At 39.1% G+C, this 18490-nt stretch overlaps 1 pseudogene; it reads right to left on the bottom strand.

Moving 5' to 3' along the window:
• Positions 1-13976: 13976 nt before the first annotated feature.
• LOC122124950 lies at positions 13977-14073 on the bottom strand (annotated as a pseudogene).
• Positions 14074-18490: the final 4417 nt, after the last annotated feature.

The following is an 18490-nucleotide window of genomic DNA, read 5'->3' as shown; positions in this document are numbered from 1 at the left end:
CTAGTGTATAACCCTATATAAAGAGTGATGTCTATATCTTATTTTTAATATATTCTTTTACTACCAATTATTCGGTCTAAAATTATGCCTCTATTAATTAATCACGGTAGAACAGTTAATGAAGAATTAATCAATGACCTATATTTATTACATACAATCTTATACTAGAATGACTAACTAATTAGTAATTCAATTAGTACATTTCAAACATTTTATTAGTGTTCCAATACATAGGAACAAGTTTCCTAGATCTGCGGCAGTGTGTAGGTGCAGTCCCAGGATCGAACTCAGGGCCTACATATCTGGGTTGGACTCAGGCTTTACTGATACCCCTCCAGCTTTTGTCATGCAAGGTCACATACAATTAAAAGACTAGTCATTGAGACCAAGGAGGGTAACAGTGCTGAGGAAACAAATGTAAAACTGTTGTGTGAAACTTCCTAGGTTTTTCCTCCTCCATTTTTGTTGGTTTGATGTACTTTTTCCAGTGCTGGGAGTTGAACTCGGGTCCTAGGTTCCCTGGATCGTATGTGGGTATAGAAGCTGCATCCCAGGCTATCATAATCATGGTTTAAGACACAATAAAATGGTTCATTGAGTAAAAGGAGCTCAGGGAAAATGTCTAGGCTAACAGTTCAAGCCTCAGAACCTGCTACAAAAAAGCCATTAACTCCATGTGTCTGAGTATGTATGCATGCATTTGTATCAGTGAACATCCAGAGGTTCTATGAAGAAAGGCACCCAGCTAGGAAATTTGCTTTGAATAGAATGGTTTCATAGCACAGACAGTGCTTTCTAAACAGTGCATATTCCGGGGTTACCCTCAATGTTCCCAGAGTAGCCTGAGGGGTTCTCCATACCCAAGGCTGCTGGAGGAACTCTGCTTCATTGTTGGAACAGGCAGACAAAAGGCCTCACTCCTGTACAGCTGTGTAACAAACAATTCATCCAGGCCAATTACTGAGAATGAGTGTGGGCAGGCTCTGAAGGTCAGGAGAAAAAGGCCTCTTTTTACCCCAAGCTCTCTCTCTCCGCAGTGCTCTGTTTTGACAGGAAAACTTCATTTGTGCCACATCCCGGGGCAGGCCAAGTTCCCTGCACTCATCCTGTCTTTATAAGACTATGTTTCAATGTTGAAACAAACTGCTACCATTAATTCAAGAGTGCTCCTGGTAGACAATTAGGGAGCTATACCTAATGAAATGATTCATTATTGGCAATGATGCCTCCGTGTGTGTGTGTGTGTGTGTGTGTGTGTGTGTGTGTGTGTGTGTGTGTGTGTGTGCATATACCAGTCCTGGTGCTTGAACTCAGGACCTAACCACTGTATCTGAGTTTCTCCTGTACAAGGACAGCACTCTACCACTTGAGCCACAGTGCCATTTCAGGGATGTGGAACATTTCTATGGATGTGGTACTGAGGATTCAAACCCAGGGTTTCACACCTGCAAAGCAGTCTACCCCTAGGAAAAATTCCCAGCACTCCACTTCAGGTTTCTTTCTTTCTTTTCTTGTAAGTTGGAGGAGTTGAAGTTTGGGCCTGGGTGCTGTCTCTCATCTCTTCAGCTCAAATCTAGCGCTCTAGCACTTGAGCTACAGGGCCCCTTCAGGCTTTCTGGTGCTTTTAGGAGATAACCATCTCAAGGAATTTCCTGCCCAGGCTGGCTTTGGACCATGATCTGAAATTGTTTGAACCAAGATCTTCAGCTTCCTGAGCAGACAGGATGATATACCTCAGCTAAAGACACCTAAGCCCTGACACTTTGCTGCAAGGAGGTCCTTGGCTCAGCATGGTAGAACTTTAGCGATAAGCCCAAGAAGAAATTCAGCACCTAGGCTGTGAGTTCAAGGTTCATGATGGTGAAAATTAAACCAAAACAATTGTCTGCAGGAGACATCACTAGAGCTAAATATATACATAAATTTGGCCCTGCCTTGGGGACATATCTGAGCCTCAACTTACTCATCTGCACAATCATCTTACTTGTGTAGCTCTTATAAGGACCAGATGAAAGAATACAACTCATGAAGGACTCAGCACATAGCACCCTGTGAATGACTCAGCACACAGTACCCCATGAATGATCCAGCACCCTGTGAAAGACTCAGGACCGAGCACCCCAGGAAGGTTTCATCACATAGCTGTATAGTATAAACTGTCTTTAGATTTAAGGTGCTTTCATCAGTATCACCACTCTTTCACATACACATCACAAACCACACAAGTTAACATCTTACGGTTTAGAGGGGTGTTTTTTTGTGGGGAGTATCATCAGCCTTGGGGATTTCACTCATAGTTTGGAGGTACTGTCCGAAGATCTTTTCCTCAAGGCTAGAGCTCTACCATTTTGAGGCACAGCTCAGAGTCTCGCAGACTTCCTGTCAGGGCTGAGTTTTCAACCCACCAGTGTCTGATATCATCCCCCAAGCAGCAAGGGGTGAGCCAGAATCATCTGGTTCCATGGTGCTGGGTTGCAGCTGTTGACCTCTGGCTAAGTCATGTTAGGTGGCATCCATCGGCTTCAGACTCGCAGCTTGCTCTGTGATGAGGTATTTGAAATCCTGGCCTTCTATACTTGCAGTCAGAATATTCTAACTTGTTTTTGGTGCCAGTCCTGGGGCCTGAGTAAGGGCCTAAACACAATCCTTAAGATTTCATGCTCAACAGCAGTGCTCCACTTCTTCAATGACAGCACTACTTGCTGTTAATTCTGTGCATGTGATATTGTGGAATGGATCCCAGGGCTTCATACATACTGGGCGAGCACTCTACCACAGAGAACCAGGAATGTCAAGTGTAGAAATAGATATGTAGATTGTTACACACACACACACACACACACACACACACACACACACACATATATATACACATACATATATAAGTACATATATATATGTATGTATAAAACAAGACAGGTATGTCTGTATATTAATTAATTATATATACTATATTACTACGAATTATCAATAAATTATTCCTTCCTTTATTTAAGTATTATGGTTGAATACATAATAAAGTATTAATTGAAAATTAGTCAATATACTATAATTATTGTGCATAATTTTATAATATAATCATACACTACTAATGTAATTATTACTTTGCAACATTCCATTTGTATGGATATATATCAAAATGCATTTCTTAGGATCTCCTGCCATTCATAGGTGGCAGTCTTGGGATTCACACTCAGGCCTAGGTTGCTGATTTTGGCTATGGCTTCCCTGATAGCCCACCAAACTTCAGCAGGGCAAGGACACATACACTTTCCAGGCCCTGTCATTTAGAACCAAAATGGTTGCAATGCAAAGAAAAAAAAAAACATATAAAACTGCCTTCTGGAACTTCCCAGTTTTATCCTTCTCCTTTGTTTTCAGTTTAGGGGCCAGAACTCTGGGTCTGGGTGCTGTCCCTCAACTCTTCAGCTCAAGGCTATCACCCTACCAGTTGAGCCATAAGACTACTTCCAGGTTTTTCTGCTTATATGGTGCTGAGGAATCTAACCCAAGGCCTTATATATGCAAGGCAAGCACTGTTTACTGAGCCATCTTCCTAGCACTTCTACTTTTTTTTTTGATGGTCCCAAGGTTTGAACTCAGCTCCTAGGATCTCAGGATGGGCTGTGGGTCCAGAAGCTGCACAGCAGCCTAGGATGATCAGAACTGAAACAGAGTTGCACGAGCTGAGTTCAAGCCCCAGGCACGGCCAAAAAAAATATTAAGGCCCTGGCTTGGAATTTGCACTGTTTTTCTGTCAGGCCTGGGATTTGAACTCAGGGTCTGGGTAACTCTGTGGTACTATGGGGGAGAGTAAGCTCACCGTCGTTGAAGACAAGAATTTCAGCAAGAATTTTAGGGCCCAATTTCAAGCCCCAGTACTGAAAAAAATAATATCTATATATGAGATCTATTTACGTACATGGGTTCAAAACTTATGACATTTATTACCCTTGTTTTTATTTTATTTAGTGATAATACATATATAGCATCTATTTCATTTATTACATCTTATCACATGGATCTATTTGCATATAGATTATACATCATACTGAGACCCAGAACTTTCACAGACAAGGAAAAAAAAATGTGTCAAAATTGGCTTCTGACACCACATATAAAATTTTGGCCATGCTGGGATTTGAACTCACAGCCCACAATGCCCAATTCATGAAAGGGTCAGTTGTAGAACAAAAGCCTTTGGCAAACTGAGCTTCCAGCCAGTTCTGAGAACCTGGGAACAAGCCATAGTAGTGGCTGATAGAGAGAGATAGAGATAGTGATATATCTCTATCTATATTTCTACAGAGATATAGATATATCTCTATCTATCTATCTATATCTCTACAGAGATATAGATACATATCTCTACAGAGATATAGATAGATAGAGAGACAGACAGACAGACAGACAGATAGATAGATAGATAGATAGATAGATAGATAGATAGATAGATAGATAGATAGATAGATAATAGATAGATGGATAGCTCTAGATGCATGAAACAAGAGAGAGATGTCTGTATACTATGAAATTGCATATACGATATTACTACTGATTACTGGGAATTAAATTATTCCTTCCTTTTTTAAGGATCATGATTGAATACATAATAAAGTATTAATTGAAAATTAGTCATTGTATTATAAATTTTGTGAATAATTTTATAATATAATCAAACTACTAATTTACTTGTTACTTTTATAACATTCCATTTGTATAGATGTACATGGGAATGGGTTTTTAGAATCTCTGCCATTCATTAGTGGCAATCCCAGGATTTGACCTCCAGACCTAAGTTGCCAGTTTTGGCTATGGCTTCTTTAATAGTCTGCCAAACATCAGCAATGCAAAGTCATGTACTCTTTCTTGCCTTGTCATTTACATCAAGGATGGTCACAATACAAAGGGAAAAAAAAGTAAAAAATCCACCTCTTGAACTTCTCAGTTTTATGCTTCTCCTTTTTTTTGCCAGCCTCAAGATTTGAACTAGGGTCCTAGGATCCAAGGGTGGGCTGTGGCAGAGATGCCAAGACCTGAATGCAAGCCCTGTGCTTGGCCAAAAAAATAATAATTATTATAAGGCCCTGATTTGGAATTTGCACCATTTTTCTGGAAGGCCTTTTATTTGAACTGGGGGTCTGGATAACTCTGTGACACTGTGGGTGAAGGGGAAAAGCTCACTGTCCTTGAAGACAAGAAATTCAGACTAGTTCCCAGGGCCTGAAATGAAGCCCAGCACTGGAAAAAGTAATACTAATATATGAGATCTATTTTCATGCATGGGTTTACTGCATATGATCTTTATTACCCTTGTTTATTTAGTATTATTACCCATATAATAGTTCTTTTATTACATCATATCACATAGGATATATTTGCATATGGATTATACATCATACTGAGACCCAGGACATTCAAAGAGAAGGAAAAAAAGTGTCAAAATTGGCTTCTAACTGCACGAATAAATTTTTGGCGATGCTGGGATTTCAACTCAAGGCCTACAATGGCCAATCCATAAATGGGATCACAGTCTTAGCACACCAGCCTCTGGCAAACTGAGCTCCAGAAAGTTCTGATGACCTGTAATCAAGCCACAGGAGTGATCGTTCTCTCTCTCTCTCTCTCTCTCTCTCTCTCTCTATATATATATATATATATATAGATAGATAGATAGATAGATAGATAGATAGATAGATAGATAGATAGATAGATAGATAGATATAGATATAGATAGATCTATATATGTCTCTATATATCTATAAATTTATAGATATATAGAGAAGATATATAGATATATAGAGAGAGATATATCTATATCTCTCTCTATATATCTATAGAGATATCTATAGAATATAGATATATATCTATATATAGAAAGAAACATAGATAAATAGATAGATAGATAGATAGATAGATAGATAGATAGATAGATAGATATGTAGATATATATGCATACAGAGAGAGAGGGAATGTGAGGATATTAAATTATATCTATGATAACCATTATTAGTTATTAAATTATGCCTCCATTTAATGAAGTATTGTGTTTGAATACTTATAAAAGCATTAATTAAAAATTAGTCAGTATCCTTCCATTATGGGAATCATACTATGGTGCTAGAATGGAAGATATAAATCCAATAACTTTTCTGTGGCATTATAAAATAGAATCATGAATTTACTGCAAATTTAATTATTACTTTTATAACATTCCATTAGCATTCACATGAATATGAATGAGTTTTTCAGGATCTCCTTCCATTTGTGGGTGACAGTCCTGGCTTTCGAACTCCAAGCCTGGTTAGTTTCTTTTGAATGCAAACCATTAGAATGACACCTTGAAGATTTCAGATTGTTAAAATTACAAAAAAGCACAAAAAGATGAAAAGAAACGAAGGAGCCAGGGCTCTTGCCTGTAATCCTAGCTCCTCAGGAAGCTGAGATGTAGAGAATGACAATTTGAATTCAGCCGTGGCAGGAAAGCCTGAGACACTCTTATTTTTAAGAGATCACAGGGAAAAAAAAAAACATGAATGGGGCTGTGGCTCAAGGACAGAGTGCTACCATTGAGCAAAAGGAGCTCAGGGACAAGGCCTCGACTCATAGAACAAACCTGGAACTGCCCCCCCTTCCCCCCCCAAAAGGAGGCAATAACTCTATATCTCTGTGTATGGATGGATGATGTATGGATGACAGGCATTCAGCAGGTTGCCCATGCCCAGTCCCCCAACCTGGGTAAGCTGGAACAAGCCCTCAGAGAGTACTAAGTCTGAGCTGGAAGCTCGAACAAAGCATTCTTCTCTGCCATTTAATAACTGAATTCTTATGTTCTGGCTGAGGTGTCCAATCAGGACACCTAGCAGCCAGCCACTGCCTACAGGGAGATCACAGTACCTAGACTGTAGGAGTTGTCAAAGTTTCTGGTTCCATATTCTCTATCCCTCTGTAGGATGTGAGCCTAGACCTCTAGGGCCTGGTGGCTATCACTCATTTATCATTTCTCATTGTTGAGTCACAGACTGGTCCGAAATCTTGGCAAAGATATGAAATAGTCAACAATATATATACCGAAATGGATATGCCAATAAATCTCACCCTCATAATTCCCATTAGAAGGGAGCTTTGAGGTGCGAATGTGGCTTAATGGTAGAGTGCTTACCTAGCACGCACTAAGCCCTGGGTTCGATTGCTCAGTACCACAGAAAGAGAAAAAGCCAAAAGTGGCACTGTGGCTTAAGTGATAGCGGGCTAGCCTTGAGCAAAAGAAGCTCAGGAACATGCCCAGAACTTGAGTTCAAGCCCCAAGATTGGCAAAAAAATAAGTAAGCCTGATGAGACATATTCTTCTGGGAATCAGAGGAGGGCCGAGGTTATAGGTAAGAGGTAGGGTAGAGGGTAGGTGTTGGTGGTTAACCTCTGTAAGCTACTCAGGAGGCTGAGATCTGAGGATCCCAATTGCAGGCAGGAAAGTCTATATGAGACACTTTTCTCCAATTAAACACAAAAAGCCAGAAGTAGAGCTGTGGTTTAAGTACTAGAGTGCTAGCCTTGAGCACAAAAGCTCAGGGATAGGATAGCATCCAGGCCATGAAATCAAACCCTAGAACTGGCACGCACATGCACACACACACACACACACACACACACACACACACACACACAAGATAGAGCATTTGCCAGTCAGCCTGCACAAGTTCCATCTCTAGCAACTCAATATGAAAAAAAAGTGGGAGAAGGGAAGTAAATACTTGCTCCAGGAGGTGATATAAGCAGTGCCAAAATTCCCCAGCAGTTCTAAGATGTGGATTCAGGGCAGAGGGCCTCAGGCAGAAGGTACAGCATGGGCAAAGGTCCTGAGGTGTAGAGCAGATGGTGTGGGTGGAATGAAGGTTCTGTGGCTTCAAGCAAGTATGGCAGGACATTCAAGGCTGAGTCACAGGTAGGGCAGAGGGTGGGGTCCCACAATGGGGCCCAGGGGGAAGATTAGCTCGGTTTTTTACCAGGGACCCCATCCATTTCCTGTGGCTGGAATCTTATTTTTAACAGCTCCTGACACTCTGACCTCCTTTGCATATAGAAGGCAGGGCAAACGCAGGGAAGAAAGCTTGTTTGACCCATTGCAACAATGAGAAGTATAAGTTGTCATGTTTAAAACGAACTTTACAACTTTGGTGCAGGGGGGGTGGAAGGTTGGGTGGGGGGCCGAGGGGAGGCTGGGAAGTGATGGGAAGGGGAAACAAAGAAGGAGGCTACAATGCTTGGTAAGAAATGTACTCATTATCTTGCCCATGTAATTTTAACCCCTCTGTACAGTATTTTCACAATAAAAAGAAAAGAAAAGCTTCTAGCACAATGCCACCAGTGGCTCAACCCCTGTAAATCTTAGCTACTCAGGAGACTGAGATAGAGATCTTATGTGAAGCCAGCTCAGGGGAGGAAAGTTAGTGAGACTCTTCTTGCCAATGAACTACTAAAAGCCAGAAATGGAGCTGTGGCTCAAGTGGTAAAGTGCTACCCTTGAGGGAAAATGTTAAGAGACCAGAGCCCAGACCTTGAATTCAAGCCCCAGTAATGGCACAGAAAAAGTAAAGAAAAGCTTTCAGGAGCTCCTACTCCACTGTGGTGAAAGACTAGTCCTCAGAAGACTGAGATGTGAGGACCACAGTTCAAAGCCAGCCCAAGCAGGAAAGTCCGAGAGACTCTGATCTCCAAGAACCTCCATAAAACCGGAAGTGGCTCTTTAGCTCAAGTGGTAAGCTGAAGAGCTTAGGGACAACGCCCAGTCCCAGAGTTCAAGCCCCATGACCAACCCCTGGCCTGCTAGTACCTCTGTGGCTCTAGGCAGAGTACTTTCCAGTGGGCCCCTAAGGGTCTCCCAATGTCTAGGTGTCCTACGCGGCTTGAGAGCAGCCTGTTTGGAGGCCATTGTCTACAAAGCAAGACATAGTACCAGAGAAGGGTGGAGCCTTGGGGCATGGAGATAATCAGAATGGCATCTGTCATGCATGTAATGTGGATCTGAGCAGTAAATTGACGTCTCAGACCACAGTTCTGAGCCAGGCGGGGCAGAAGCTGCAAGATTTCATACCAGGTAATGCCCATTCATGCAGGTATCACAAGAGTGTGAATTTGTCAGGCACACCTTGGGCAAGTGTTGAGTTGGGCTCATGAAAGACGTAGGCTCAGGAATCCACAGCCGGCTGGCTGATGCTTGTAGCAGTAGCTGTCCCTGGAATCCCAGGCCTCAGAGGCCTGCTTTTCTCACCAGTGCTCAGGGACACAGGAAGGTCTGCAATCGTCGGCTGACTACAAATGAGCATCCATAGTGCCCTCTCCTTGGTCCTGTGGCCCAGTGCACAAATGGAGGGACTGGTTGCATGGAACTTACTTCCATGGCCCAGAACGCTCAGCCCAAGAAGGATTGAGGGAGAAAACACTTGATATGCCTGTAGAGTTTACTGTGACAATGCCTCAGGACTGCCCCCAGTTCTAGCTCAGCTCATCATTACCACCTTCCTGTGTATGTTTGTGTGTGTGTGTGTGTGTGTGTGTGTGTGTGTGTGTGTGTGCACGCATAAGCACCTTGGTTCTAGGGCTTGATCTCAGGTCCTGGGCTCTGTCCCTCACATTTTTCATTCAGGGCTAGCACTCTTCCACTTAAGCCACAGCTTTTCTTCCAGCTTTTGGGTGGTTATTTGCAGAAGAGAGTCTCACAGTCTTTTCTAGCTGGGCTGCCTCTGAATGTCAATCCTCAGATCTCAGACTCCTGAGGAGCTAGGAGTATGAGAGCATGAGCTATTAGCATCTGGCCACACTTCCTTTCTTGGCTAAAACAGACTACCTCTCTCCAGCTGAGCACCCATCTACAGCTAGCCCTCCTATCCCTGGCTTCAGATGAAACATAACCTCCTCCCCTGAGGAAAAAGAATGGGATCAGGTTTGAGTTTTATGTTCTTCACAGTCAGAGGCTGGTGGAAGCTGATGTGGAGGTCAGAGATCTAGGCCAGGGCAAGTAGACAGCTGTTAGAGCAGAAGAGTGTAGGAAAAGATATCCATGCAGTTGGATGCCAGTGGCTCATGCCTATAATCCTAGCTACTCAAGGCTGAGACCTATGGATCAATCAAGATTCAAAGCTAGCCTGGGCAAACTCTTATCTCCAAAGAATCACGAAAAAGATGGGAAGCGGAGCTACCGTAGTTCAAGTAGTACAGCACCAACCTTGTTTAAACAAGCTAAAGATACCTAGGATAACACCTAGGTTCTGAGTTCAAGCCATGGCAAACACACACACACACCTCCTCTGGAGGTGGACAAAGATATGGATAGCTGAACTTGGGCTCCAAAGGAAAAGTGGAATATTTAGGTCTCTGACAATTTAAGACTCATTATAGATCCTGATAGGGGGCTAAAGGCAAGGTTGCAATGGAGAAGCGGCACCATCTGAATTTAGGAATAGGCAGACAGGCACTCACCAAGTGGACAGAGAAAAATGAGGGAAAAATACACACACACACACACACACACACACACACACACACACACACACACACACACACCACACACACACACACCAACGGGTAGCCCAAGGCCTCAGCAGTCCTTGAGCACATGAATATTCCAACCCCCGGGACGATGGCAATATTGGTCTCCGAACAACTGTAGACAAAACTCAGAGCCTCTCACACATCTGGAATGGCTCCTAACACAGCAGGGCATTTCCTAATGTACACACAGCTTTTTGCCAGAATTTGTTATTTTTTATTTCAGTTTTCTCAAGGCTAGCATTTTATTGCTTGTACCACAGCTCCATTTCTATCTTTTGCTGGTCACTTTCAAATCAGAATATAATGGACTTTTTTTTCTTGGTCTGCTTTCAAACCACAATCCTCAGATTTCATCTTTCTGATTAACTAGGATTAAAGACATGAGCCATCAGTGTGGCTTCTACTTTTTCCTCTATAGTTATCTAATGCACATACTTAGATAGTAATGTAAAACTGAGAGTATAGAAGCAAGATGTACAGTGATGATACTGTCCTGTCAGAAATTCAAGTTAGTAATGTAAATTTCTTCATAAGACCATAAAAAAAAATACCATGATACAGTGTAAGAGAACTCACTATTGAACATATGAGCTTTAAGAGCTTTCTAATAGATCCATTATTTATTGTTACCTAACATTATTAAAACATATGAGGCATTAGTAAAATAGAAGTCCTATGCATGACTACATAAATTCCTTGTTTTTTTAAAGACACTTGTTTTCATCTAAAAAAGTAGGCCTGTCTATTGTCTTCATGTGATTTTGATGATTGAAGGTGCTTAGTGAGAAGGTGAAAATGTATTAGTAGTCCTAAACTATCAATTCTCATTTTTTCTTCTTGGAGAATATAATGATCAAAGCAATAGTTCAGAATCAGCAAGCAATAGTTCAGAATCATGCTTCCAGTGCAAGTGGATCACCAGTAAGAAATCCTCAATACCATTTTACACAAAGTTTTGTCACAGATACAATCTGCCTGCCTTCTCTAGCTGCTTTACTAGCTTGGACCTATTTCTTCATTGTACAGGAAAAGTGTCATTCAACTGATTTCAGTCAGATCTGTTATTAGAATTACCAAGGATTTAGATTCTTGTCTGTAATTTGGTCAAAGCTATGTCTCTTTATGTAGGCTACTAAAAATGTATTTACTAATTTCAAGTAAATACATAAATTCTATTTCAATCTTTTTTAAAAAATACAATTTTGTTTGCTCTATCAATTGATGAGAGGCATGGATTTTGTGGCTAGCTAGGTCATTGCACATGTGTATCTCTCTTCCTTTCTCTATTTCATGGTTCTCATAGATAATATGATTGCTCCATAATTATCCTAATTTATTTTGCTTTTATATTTTTGGTTGTATCATTTCACTTTTTGCTCTGCCATTTCCCAAATCATTTATATAGAAGGCATTACTTCATATTTTCTCATTCCTAGAATAAGCTGCACATGAAGACATCACTGGTTCTCATTTTCAGTCTGTACCTTTGAATATGGAGGAACATCTTTCCTCTGTTCTCCATCAATTCCCTACTCTCCGGTTAGAATAATTTCGAATAGTAAAATTAGAAAAAGAGAATATAAATCATGGTGAAAAAAATATGCAGAAAATTCAACGGATATTTCTGACCAGTTCAACCAATGTGAACTGTTAGGGAAATACATGGAAACCTCATTCCCACTGGCTCTCAAAGTCTCTGCTTAGTGAATTCTTAGAAAGATGAGGAACAAGATGAAAAAGTAAGGAATAGTATCAATTGCAAGACAAAAAATGGAGAAGGATCCAAGTAAATTTCTTCATTGGGCTACTGAAAATATTCAGCTTACTACAGTGCGGAAACTACTTTTCAAAAAGGCCACTCATGTGAATAATAGGGGATGGTGATGAGTATACCCTACTTCATCTGGAAGCCGACAGTGGACGCTTAGACATTGTCCATGAGTTTGTGCCTCAAGTGGCAAATGCAATAACTGTAGATGGCTGGACACCCCTGCACAGTGTATATATGCAGAATAATACCAGACCGGCTTCTTTCTTACTTCATCATGATACAGATACCAATGCCCTAACTAAAGGCCTCTTGACCCCCTTACATCTTGCTGCTGAGAATTGAGATAGCAAAGATACACTGGATCTCCTTCTGTTGAACCATTATATAAACCAGGCGTGAAGAACAATTAGAAGAAACTGCATTTGAAATTGCCCAAAGGATAAATATTTATCACTACCTCTATGAAGCTGTGGAAGGCTGTACAAATTGTTCTCTTAAGTCCTAATGGTCGGGTTAAGTTTCTTAAATTTCAAAAATGCAAGTCCATCCTTTGTGACCATACAAAATATTTCCACAATCCAAATAAGGACAATATCTTTTTTTTTTTTTTTGCTCGGTCATGGGGCTTGAACACTGGGCCTGGGCGCTATGCCTGTGCTCTTCAGCACAAGGTGAGTGCTCTACCGCTTGAGCCACAGCTTCACTTCCAGTTTTCTAGTGGTTTATTGGAGATAAGAGTCTCACGGACTTTGCTTCCCGGGCTGGCTTTGAACCGTGAGCCTTAGATCTCAGCGTCCTGAGTAGCTAGGATTACAGGAGTGAGCCACCAGTGCCCGGCAACACCAATACTTACTGTAAAAATTCATGAATTCCGTGGGATTCTTCCAAGTGAATTGCCTGCATTGGATGTCAAAATGAATTCAAGAGTTTTTGTATACATGTATAATGATTTCTGCAGAGTTTGTGATTTTTTAATCAGAAATAATTTTAACGTATCTGTTGAAATGAGTAGTACAGAATCTAAAGTATTTCTGGTGGTTGTCTGAAAAAGAATATTTTAAAATATTCTATATTCTATGTTTGCATAATGTTCATAATTTATTTTATTCTTTCCTAGATATACTTTGAATTCTATATTATTTTATAATATATAGGTTCATTAATGTGTCCTTTCAGATTGTATTCCATATAGAAAGTTTTAGATTCCTTTTTTGCCTAGGTCCTAATATTATTTTTCTTTGGGATAAAATGACAATTTTGTCTAATTTCAAAAGTTTTGTAAAGTTTATGCTATGTAAACGCCTTTCTGAGGTGAAGATTTAATACACTAATGCCAAACTAAATTTAATTTAAAGGAATTATGTTTGTTGTTACACTTGTTATTTTGTAATCAACTTTTTTTTTTTTTTTTAGGTCTGGTCCTGGGGCCTGAACTCTGGGCCTGGGCGCTGTTCCTCAGCTCTTCAGCTCAAGGCTAGCGCTCTACCACTGAAGCCACAGCGCCACTTCCGGCTTTTTTCTTTTTGCTTATGTGGTGCTGAGGAATCGAACCCAGGGCCTTGAGCATGCAAGGCAAGCACTCTACCACTGAGTCACCTTCCCAGCCCTGTAATCAACTTTTTAATAACTGTTTTTCATTTCTTGCATCTGAAGAATGAAAAATACGGAATACTTCACAAATTTTCATATCATCCTTGTGCAATTGCCATGTTAATCTCTGTATTGTAATTTGGGAATACGTGCTGCTGAAGCATGTAGTATCTTCTAAATTTAAGTAGTTAGTGATGCAATCTTTATACAGGCTTATATCCGTGGGTGCCTACTTGGAACAAGGAAATCTTATTGTTCCTAACAATGCTATTATTTCCCTAAAATTCTGTGAATAGGGGAAAAATTACATGTTCAATCGATTGCTCACATTTGCAATTTTTTTTGTCAATGACAATTTTAAGTCTTTTTCATTTGGAATTTGTTCATACTTTCAATAATTTATAGCTAGGTCCAAAGGTGATGGCTTTTTCAAGTACTTATTGATCCAACTGAATTAGGTTTGTGGAGCTAATGGATTCAAAGTAAGCCTTGCTTAAGAGCTACTTATAACATACTGCAGCTGACATTTTCCCAAATGAGGTCTTACTGGCACAAATGTCTACCTGACCCTTTACTCTTCTCCCATGTAGGAACAGACCAATCAGAATATCTTACCCTGACAACATAGATTGTTTTACTTGAACAAAACTTAAATGTTACAAGGGATCATAGAGAGATGAACATTTCAGTCAGAAGTGTTCAGACTAGAAGGTATTTTATCAAAATATAATTGTTTATTATATCTAACATTTCAAAAGTAGCTAAAGCCAAGAAGGTGAAAAAATTGATCATATGCGTGATTAATTAATGTCCTGGCCTGTCTACCAACCAACCAGGCAGGAACTTACACCACTGCATTTCTATCACGAAATATTTTCATAGTTGCAGGAGAAGTCCAGATGTTTCTCCTCATTATTAGGCCTTTAATTGGTAATGTTTTAATGGTAAAGCTTTAGGTCCAACTCTATCAAACACTGAGGTAGAGATAATGGAATAATACTTTAAAACAGAGTTGCCTTTGATACTGTAACCACAATAGAACAATGCAAAACATGTGTCTTTTTCTTATATTATATAGTTATATATTTTATATTTATATGTGCTGATTTTATATTTCACACAGTGAAACTTACTAGAATTAGTTGATAATTTCACTAATAAATTAATGTTTATTTATTCCAATAAATAGAATAGGAATATAAATAATTAGGTTTAAAATGTATATTAGAATATATGAAGTATCAGAGCAATGTCTTTGGTATAAACTTGTGATACATTCTAACTGTTCTTGGTCTTCTGAATTCACATGGTAAAAAAAAAAACAATGTTGTTTTCCGCTAATCTAAAAGGGATTTTGCTCTGCTTCTCTGTTTATTGTTTTAACTCGCTGGTCCCAAACTGTTTTTCTCCATATTTCTGAAGCAATCCTACTAATTATGCCCAAATTTTGCTGATAAGGTGTCTAACAAATATTATTCTTCTGCATGATACAATGATTCCTAGGATCCCAGGTCCCAGTTATCGGCATCATCAGATAACAGAGGCAAGACTTCTCACCAAGGCCCATGCAACATGCCAACACAAAGTATTTGAAGATCCATCTCAAGTTCTAATTTCCTATATTTAAGGGCCCCAATTCCTTGAGATGCAGGAATTAGCAGTAAGCAATTGTGAAATGCACGGCAACTTAAAATGAAATATGAGATCACAAAATTTGAGAGTATGTATGACAATTCAAACATTCAACTTACAGCTGACCAGCCTATATGAGTGAACAAGTTCACAAAGTGTGATAAGATTATTTTTAATATCCCTCCCCTATGATTAATGAAAGATTTTAGTCCTGCATAAGTGAGCCAAAAAGTAGTTCCTGGAAGGATAGATCGATAATTGGTCTACCAAGGCCCAGAAAAATTTACTTAGAGTTCAAATGTAATTCAGAAAAATATTGAGAAGATCCTTAGTGCTTCAAAACACTGGGACTTCAGTACAACATATTTCAGTGGTATAAAAATGTCACTCTCAAACCAATGATGATCTACATTTAATATTCTGAAAATTATTCCTTTTCAAATTAACTTTTTAAAATCACATTCGCCAAAATAACATTTGACAAGTAGATGATACTTAGTGACATTACAAGTTTTTCAAGTGTAGGGAGCAAGTTACAATAGAGTTGAATTATTTACCCAGCACTAATGCCCAATACGTTCAACCATTCATTAAAGTGTAGAAATAGTACCACCCACAATTTGTGTTTTTCAGTAAGGGCCTTCCAGAAATGTGTTAGATAGATCAGCCTCCCAAATTTCAAACCCAAATATTAGCTAATAAAGTCAATGTCATCATTTAATAAGGTACATTTTAAAAAGTCACAAGTAGTTGTCTTATCATATGTAATAATATGTTTTCCCTATCTGTCTAACATAGGAAGAAATATGATGTATGTCTTGAATATGGGTACTCATCAGAGATATGACAAACATAAAATCTGTCTTCTATTTCTATCATATTCCTCTATAGGAATAAATTTTAGTATTCTTCTTTTCCAAAACTTATAGGTAGTAGAAAATATTATCCCATGTAAAATAAAACAATCACACCATTGTACAAAGCCATTTATAAGAACTGGTAGTTAGGAATACATTCTATGCCAATTTTTTTACTTTCTTTTTGACTAAAGATTAATCTTCCAAATGGATGAGAATAAAATCATGGTTAGGTGCTTCACATCTCCTGTTTGCAAATTTGAATGAATTATGGAAATATAAGCTGACATCAGTTCAAGCATATGCAGTATGGAAACTCCATGAAATGTACATAAACCTTTCAAAGTATTAATAGACAGTGTAACAGGATGACTATCAGGAAGTTGAAAACAGAAAGGAATTATAGTAAAGACATAGAATGAATGAAAAATTAACAAGGGGCAAGTACAGCTAGAATACTCAATCTACACATATGATAAAGGAAGTGGTAAATCTGAAATAAATCTTGGAGAAGGGGTTGGTTGAGAATGATGGAAGGAGTGACTCTGATCCAAGAGCATTGGACAATTAGATGGATATATTTAATTGTAACACTTGTACAACCTTTTGAAATTCAGTTTAAAAACACAACAAAAAACAAAAACACACAAAAATCACAACCAATCTGAAATCTCTAGAAAGTATGAATATGACCTCCACAAATTTTAAGCAGTTAATGAAGGAAGGGTCGTCATGGGAAAAGCAAACAAAGCTATACAAAGAGAGAAGTTTGGGATAGGGGAGAATTTTGAACAGATTTAAATAGATTGTCTAAGGTTATAAATCACCTACATCTGCTGCAAATATTATCTTTCTTCTATGAGTTCTCTGTCTGAACTGGATAATCCAGTCGTGAGACACACTTGATAGCTTGTGAAGACAGAATGGAAGAAACAAGATCAAGAACCCATTACTCCACTGGAGAGAAAACAATCCTCTATGTTTTCTCTAATCTCTCTTCACTACTCTTTCTTCATACTTTTAAGTCAACTGATTTTGAATTATATTTTTCCTTCTTTCTTCTGACAAAGTAATTGGTCAAAGTAATTCCTTAAATATTATTTGCCATTTTCTTCTTTCATGCTGTTTAATTGGCCAAGCAAGTCTATTAAACTTCCCTCTTGCATTTGGTTGCCCTGAAACTTAATGTAAAACTTTGTCTCCAGAAAACAGTCCAAGAAGCTGTGATCACAAATATTTGGCTGTATTTTTTCTTTTACCTTGAAAGTCTTCTTGTGTCTAAAGTGCCCACAAAAATAAGTAATCCATCACTTTTTGGTTCAATCCATTCTAACCTAAAAGATATATTTTGCTAAGAAGATGGTTAGAAGAAACTGAAAAATACTGCACTTTTATCTTCTATCTTAAGACTCTCCTTAGATACCATATCAGGAACAATGAAGTTATTCTATGCAAAATTATTTCAATAGATGATTTTTTTCTTGGTCTTGCATTTGTTCACCAAGATGTATGGAGGAGCGTAGAATTAAATCACCTATACCTAGGAAGACAGTGTCTGTTACAAAAGGACAATGCTTCTATGTCCTGCTTCTATGTCCTCCTCTTAGCTCTTGCCTGATTTCCAATTAATCACAGCATTTTGGCTTCAAGTTCAGTGAAGCTGAAGGACTATATGGGCTCCACCACTGTTACATCTTCATGATTTCTCTTTTAAAACTATTTAAGTTGCTTCATTTGGATGTGGAATTTATTTTCATGTCTTCATTCAATCTGTTCTGCATTGTAGTGAGCCAAATAGGCTCTGTAAAATCACTTTTGGTAGTAAAATTACTAACACAATTTAGTGCTGGGAAGTTGGCTCTTTGGTAGAGCGCTTGCCTTGAATGCCTAAGGCCCTGGGTTCGATTCCTCAGCACCACATAAGCAAAAAGAAAAAAGCCGGAAGTGGTGCTGTGGCTCAAGTGGTAGAGCGCTAGCCTTGACCTGAAGAGCTGAGGGACAGCGCCGAGGCTCAGAGTTCAGGCACCACGACTGGGCACCCAAAAAAAATATTAACACAATTTATATAAAAAAGTTTGGCCTCCCTTCACTG

This window comes from Dipodomys spectabilis, unplaced genomic scaffold (assembly GCF_019054845.1).
Source record: "Dipodomys spectabilis isolate Male_0828 unplaced genomic scaffold, ASM1905484v1 ptg000255l, whole genome shotgun sequence".
Taxonomy (NCBI): Eukaryota; Metazoa; Chordata; class Mammalia; order Rodentia; family Heteromyidae; genus Dipodomys; species Dipodomys spectabilis.
This window is presented reverse-complemented; position numbering and strand designations above follow the sequence as displayed.